At 44.0% G+C, this 7,436-nt stretch overlaps 1 pseudogene; it reads right to left on the bottom strand.

Annotated features, from left to right (window-relative positions):
* Positions 1-3,761: 3,761 nt before the first annotated feature.
* LOC138996147 (tRNA-queuosine alpha-mannosyltransferase-like) lies at positions 3,762-7,035 on the bottom strand (annotated as a pseudogene).
* Between the last annotated feature and the right edge of the window lie 401 nt (positions 7,036-7,436).

The following is a 7,436-nucleotide window of genomic DNA, read 5'->3' on the forward strand; positions in this document are numbered from 1 at the left end:
ATCAGGGGGTGGGGCCGGCCAGCCAACCTCTCGGCCCCTCCCCCCTGCTAGCCTGCCCCTGATGGGACTCTCCCACCCTGATCAAGAGCTGGCTGGCTGGCCAAACTCCCACTCCCTTCCCCCCAGCCAGCCCCGCCCCTGATCAGCCTACCCCACCACAATAGGCTGGCAGCTGCTCCCCCCAGCTGGCCCACCCCTGATCACACCACTCCACCCCAATAGAGTGTGGGGCTGGGCAGCTAACCTCCTGCAGCCCCTCCCCGCCATCCCCACCCCAGATTGGCCCCCCCACCCACCCCAATCAGGGGCAGGGCTGGCTGGCCAACCACCCATGGCCCCTCGCCCAGGCCACTGGCCCCTGGCCCCTGATCAGTACCTCCCACCCCATTTGGGGGTGGGGCAGGCCGGCCCACCACTCACAGCCCCTCCCCATGGCCAGCTCCATCCCCAGTCAGCAGTCAAACCCCAATTGGGGGTGGGGCCCGCCAGTCAATTGCCCGTGGCCCTGATTGGGGCTGGGCCAGCCTGAACCCACCCATGCACGAATTCGTGCACTGGGCCTCTAGTTAATTATAATGTTACCTGTGGGTTTTTCATAGATTTTTAAAAAATAGATGTTTTTATTGATTTTTTTAGAGAAAGATGGAAGAGGCAGCGGTATAGAGTGATAGAAACATTGATGAGAGAGAAACATCATCAATTGGCTGCCTCCTGCATGCCCCCTATTGGGGATCCCAAAACCCAGGCATATGCCCTGATCTGGAATTGAACCGGTGACCTTGTGGCTCAATGGTTGTGAATTTACCCATGAACCACAAGGTCACGGGTTCATGGGTAAATTCGCAACCATTAAGCCACACTGGCTGGGCCTTGGATGTTTTTGTTTGTTGTTTTTTTATCAGATCAAGGAAGTTCCATTTATAGTGTGTTGAATATTTTGATTAGGAATGGGTGTTGGATTTTTTCAAATGTGTTTTCCGCATGAGGTGAGATGATCATCTAGTTTTTGCCTTAATTTTATTAATATGACATAGTACATTGTTTATTATGCTAAACCAACCTTGAGTGCATAAATACCACTTTGTCATGGTATGTGATTCTCTTTAAGTGTTGCCGAAGTTGTTTTGCTAGCATTATGTTGAATATTTTTGATTTTCTGTTACTGAGGGATATTAGTCCATAATTTTTTTCTTCTTGTGATGTCTTATTCTGTATTTGCTTTGGGTTACACTAGCCTCAAAGAATGAAATGGAAATTGTTTCCTCTTTTTCTGTCTTTTGGAAGAGTTTATGAATGGTTAGTATTAATCATTCCTTAAACCTTTTGTGGATTTCACCAGTAAAGCAATCTTGGCTTGGGTCCATTCATGTTATCAATTTCTTCTGAGTCAATCTCTGTAGTTTCTGTCTTTCTAAGAATTTATCCATTTCATTTAAGTTATCTAATGTGTAGGCATATAATTGTTTCCTTATTATCCTTTTATTTCTCTACAGTTGGTAATGATATTTTCTCTTTAATTCCTTATTTTAGTAATTTAGACTTGTCTTTTTTTTCTTTGTTAGTCTAGCTAAATGTTTGTCAATTTTGTTGATATTTTCAAAGAGTTAGTTTTTGGTTTCAATTGAGTTTTTCTGTTGTTTTTCTAATATCTATTTTGTTTATTTCTATTTTGATTTTTACTATTTTATTTCTTTGGTGTGCTTTTCATATAATTTGCTCTAACTTTCTTAGTTTTTTAAGGTGGAAAGTTAGATTATTGATGCTTTATTATTTTAATATAGACATTTGCAACTATAAATTTTCCCCAGGCACTACTTCAGCTGCATTCCATAAGTGTTGGTATATTGTCTTTCACTTTCATTCCATCTCCAAGTATTCTCTAATTACCTTTGTATTTCCTTTTTTTGACCCATTATTTATTTGGGAAAGCATTGTTTAATTTCTACATATTGTCATTTTTTTCAAATTTCCTGCTATTATTGGTTTCTAATTTTATTCCATTATGGTCTGAAAACATATTTGGTATGATTTCAACCTCTTAAATTTATTGAGACTTGTTTTTTTTACCTATCTTATGGTGTATCCTGTAGACTGCTCCATGTTTGCTTGAGAAAAATATGTATTTTCTTCTATTGATAGTAGGGTGGTGAAGGAGTATTCTATAGATTTTTAATAGGTCTATGTGGTTTATAGTTTTATTTAAGACTTCTAATTTCTTGTTTGTGTCTGTTGCTATACCCATTACTGAAAAGGGAGTATTGAAGACTTGCAATAGCCACCTTTTAAAAAAATATATATTTTTAATTGATTTTTTACAGAGAGGAAGGGAGAGGGATAGAGAGTTAGAAACATCGATGAGAGAGAAACATCAATTCATCTGCACACTCCCTACGGGTATGTGCCCACAACCAAGGCACATGCCCTTGACCGGAATCGAACCTGGGACCTTTGAGTCCGCAGGCTGACGCTCTATCCACTGAGCCAAACTGGTTAGGGTAGCCACCTTTCTTTTATTTAAATTGTAATGGGCACTTTCTTAAAAAATTATTTTATAACCTTTTATCCATTCAGAACATCTTTATATCAACAAATACAGGAGCTTGGCTATTGGAGTCATAAGTGATTTATTTTGAAAAGATTATATTTGCAACTAGATGCAGATATTTATGAGGGATATTACTATCATGATTACCATATTTAAAGAAATACTTTGATCTCTATCTTTACTTCTAGGCAAAAATTAAAACAAGTATCTCAGTGTTCATTTTATGGGTGAGATTGTCCCACTGAATGTATTTCCTATGTGTCTCCAAATTACAGCTCTTTTACCTTGCAACTTTCTTAAAAATAAATTAAATGTATATGTAATTTTGTGGATGCTTATTAATACCTTCACTTAAATCCCCTGTGCCAGAGTCATTAATTTGCTAAAGGAAAAGTGCAAAAGTAGCCCTTTGACTGCAATCAGTTCTGAGATGCCTGCTCAATTAGTTTGGTAGCATCTAGATCAACAGTTCTTAACCTGTGGGTCGCGACCCCTTTGGCAGTTGAACCACCCTTTCACAGGGGTCACCTAAGACCATCCTGCATATCAGATATTTACATTACGATTCATAACAGCAACATTACAGTTATGAAGTACCAACGAAAATAATGTTATGGTTGGGTCACAACATGTGGAACTGTATTTAAAAGGCCAGAAGGTTGAGAACCACTGATCTAGATTCTTCTTTCAGTCTCTGTGGCCCTCTGAGGACACTCAAGGCTCTGATGATCACCTGGCAACCTAGGTGGACACCCAGCCAAGTACAAGTATTTGAAGATGCAGTTTGGCTGCCGTTGTGGTGGTGAAAAGAAATAATTCAGTCACATGTCATTCAGTACAAAGAATAAAAACCAATTCAAATGGAAATTCAAATTGATACTACATATGGGAGTCATGAATGTAGTTACATAACTGGCCACATGATTTTGTGTTTTGCTTTTTTTAACAGTCTCCTCCACGTGATGCTGAGACATGTGTAACCATCAGAACATATCTAGGAATCTGTTTTTAATTTGAGTTGGGGTGGTACTAGGGACTGGAGATGTGAAGCTGCCACAGGTTTGTGATGGGTGGCTCTGTATCAGCTGTGACAGGCAACCAGGCTTAGTTTCTTCTGCAGTTTTTCTTTCCTCTCTGATAAGGTAAATATGGGCAAACTCTGAAAAGTTATACAGATTCTGTCTTAGGCTGTAAGTTTGTGATTTAGCCCCATCTGTCACAGATCTTTTTTAGATTCTATTGTAAGCAGAGATGTGAATTTACCATGTAGGGCTGTCCAAGAAAAGGGAGTCATGTCACCCTTCTAGAGATATTGTCTTATAATATCTGATTTCTTGAAGACATTCTGGAGTCTTTTTGAAAGCTGTTCAAGTATAGAATACGGATTTTCAACTGGAAATATTTTGGATAAACCAAATCTCTGGGACAAAGTGGATAAAAACCTCATTACACAACTTCTAACCTGGGACATCTGTGAAAGTTTCTCCAAGGACAGATAAATGGAAATTGAGTCCTAAGTCCTTAAGATGCATTAATACCTTAAAACAACACTCTGGATCTTTATCTTCTTCCCACCTATGAGGCCAGACAATGTGCAAATGTCTTTGTTGATCATCAACTCCAACCAGAGTGTCTCATGGATTTTGTTTATTTTCCCCATGATGGGAAATTATCTTGAATTATCTGATAGGTTAAACATTAAAATTTTTTAAAAATTATGGTTGACATACAATATTATACTAGTTTTAGGTGTATAACATAGTGATTCAACATTTATAAAACTTTTTTTTAAAAATATATTTTATTGATTTTTTACAGAGAGGAAGGGAGAGAGATAGAGAGTTAGAAACATCGATCAGCTGCCTCCTGCACATCTCCTACTGGGGATGTGCCTGCAACCCAGGTACATGCCCTTGACCGGAATCGAACCTGGGACCTTTCAGTCCACAAGCTGATGCTCTATCCACTGAGCCAAACCGATTTCGGCTATAAAACTTTTGATGGGATCACCTCAATAAGTCTACCCATCTAACACCATGCAATGTGCCACGCCAGCACGACCAAGGGTGATCCCAACTGGTGGGGTGGGGGGGGGGGGGCGTGGGTGAAAGGATTAAGGAAAGACAGACAAGAGAATAATAGCTGGGTCTCGGTGGGACGCTGCCTCCCTGATGAGGAGACAACCACAGCGCCCACAAGCCGTGTCTTTATTTTATAGCAGACTAGAGGCCCGGTGCACAAAAATTTGTGCACTCGGGGCGGGGGGGGGGGGGTCCTCCAGCCCGGCCTGTGCCCTCTCACAGTCTGGGACCCCTCGGGAGATAACGACCTGCTGGCTTAGGCCTGCTCCCGGGTGGCAGAGGGCAGGCCCAATCCCTAAGTGCAGCCCCTGGTCCGGCTCAGAGCAGGGCCGATTGGGGAGTTGGGGCGCCGCCCCATCATGCACAGAGCAGGGCGGATTGGGAGGTTGCAATGCCACCCTCAGTCACGCTCAGGATAGACTGATTGGGGGGTTGGGGCACCGCCCCCTGTTACACTCAAGGCAGGGTCAATGGGGAGGTTGCGGCGCCACCCCCTGTCACGCACAGAGCAGGGCCGATAGGGGAGCTGGGGCACTGCCCCCTGTCACACACAGAGCAGGGTGGATCAAGGGGTTGGGGCGCTGCACCCTGTCACACTCAGGGCAGGGCCAATGGGGAGGTTATGGCTCTACCCTGTCACACACAGAGCAAGGCCCGTGGAGGGGGGTTGGGGCGCCACCCTCTATTACCCACAGAACAGGGCCGATCCGGGGGTTGGGGCGCCACCACTGTCACACTCGGGGCAGGACCGATGGAGAGGTTATGGTTCTACCCTGTCACACACAGAGCAGGGCCCGTGGGGGTGGGGGGTTGGGGCGCTGCACCCTGTCACACACAGAGCAGGGCCGATCAGGGGGTTGATGCGCTGCACCCTGTCACACACAGAGCCGCAGGGCAATCGGGGGATTGGGGAGCTCCCCCCCTATCAGGCACAGAGCAGGGCTGATCAGGGGGTTTGGGCGCTGCCCCCTGTCACGCTGATCCCGGTGCCGGAAGCCTCGCTGCTCCGCTGATCCCGGTGCCGGGAGGCATATTACCCTTTTACTATATAGAATAGAGGCCTGGTGCATGGGTGGGGGCTGGCTGGTTTGCCCTGAAGGGTGTCCTGGATCAGGGTGGGGGTCCCCACTGGGGTGCCTGGCCAGGCTGGCTGAGGGGCTGAGGGCTGTTTTCCCACTGGCAGTTGACTAAAAGCTCCCAACCGCTCCTTGTTTTCTTTTTTTTTTTTTTTTATTCTGGGCCAGCTTTAGCTCTGAGGCCTCGCTGCTGAAAACATGGATACAATGTTGCGGTCCGGGGCTGACTGAAAGCCAGTTTTGTTTAACTTCTTATTTGCAACATAGTGATAGTTGCTTAGAGTTGCAGTTGAGAGGCCGGCAAGTGAGGCGGGGAACATTGGAGTCTGCAGTTCCTGGAGGAAGCAAGTCTCCCTGCTCGCTTCAGTGCATGGCTGCCGGCCGCCATCTTGGCTGACAGTTAATTTGCATAAGGATACGCTGATTAGCCAATGGGAAGGGTAGCGGTCGTACGCCAATTACCATGTTTCTCTTTTATTAGTGTAGATGCCACGAGGCAAAGTAGGGGCGTGATCACGTGGTTTACAGCACTCTCGTGAGTTTTATCCTCACTCAACTACATGCACCCGAACTCTATCACAAGGCACGTGGGGCTACGTGTTTGGACCATAGGTTCAAGCTTACAACCACAGCCGTTGGCTATAATTATGCTGGGAGGGCCCTGCCCTCCAGCTGGGACTTGCATGTGGCAATGAGAGGACCCTGTCCTGTGATTAGTCCGAGGCTTGAACCTGGCCAAAACACCGTAACTGCGCCCCACAATGCAATATTGTTATTACAATGTTATCGACTGTATTTCCTATGCTGTATACATTTTAAATTATATTAAGTAGCTACCCAGGTTTTCTTGTTGTGAAGCATCCCAGGGTACGGACTCTGTGTCAACATTCTTCAGTACATTCTCAGCACCTCTCTGTTCCTGTTGGAAAGGGAGAACCAGGAATGGACCACCACTGCCTTTTTCCTTTAAGGCTGCATATCTTCTGTAAATGGTTTTTTTGTTTGTTTGTTTTTTTGCTTCAGCCTGAATCTGCTCACATTGGGAAACCTGATAAAAAAATAAGTAACCTGGACCTTGGGGTCTGATGATGGTTTCCAAATTGTTAGGTCTATGATCAGCAATCAGCTTCATAAATTTCCCAAAGGAAGTAAGAAATGACTCCATATTAAAATCAGAGTTGAATGCTACCACATTAGCCACCAGGCATGAGAGACTTTGGCCTTATTTGTATTGGGAATCTCTCTCTGGATATTTCTTGACAGCATATACCAATTGGTTCACATGGAAGTGTTTCTTGGCATGTATTTTAATTTTTTGGTGAATATTAGGCATTTAAATAATATAAATTAGCAATTATGGAAATTAGACTCTCTTATCCCTTAGTTGTTGGTTGTTATTTTGTTTCTGTTTGTTGCTGCTGCTGCAATTTGCTTATTAACTTTACTGACTTAATTCTATAAAGCCTGTATTCTTTGTTGTGTGAGGTCAGCGATGTCTCTGTTACTTAGCTTAATAATCAACTAAAGTTTAAATGGAAATTTCCTTAAATTCATTGACTCAGTAAGTTTCTTACCCTTCACTGGGAAGTTCTGTGTGTGTCTTGGGGCAGGCCTTAAGCACTCTGGAAGTTTACAGCTCTGCAATAGCCCTTTCTTCCTGCTTATGCAGAGCTTCTAGTATAGAGTTGAGAGATTAGAGCTTTTTTTAATGTCTTTCTTTGACATGCACATAGC

This window comes from Myotis yumanensis, unplaced genomic scaffold (assembly GCF_028538775.1).
Source record: "Myotis yumanensis isolate MYYU_CA2020_CCGP unplaced genomic scaffold, mMyoYum1.0.hap1 SCAF_17, whole genome shotgun sequence".
NCBI classification, from domain to species: domain Eukaryota; kingdom Metazoa; phylum Chordata; class Mammalia; order Chiroptera; family Vespertilionidae; genus Myotis; species Myotis yumanensis.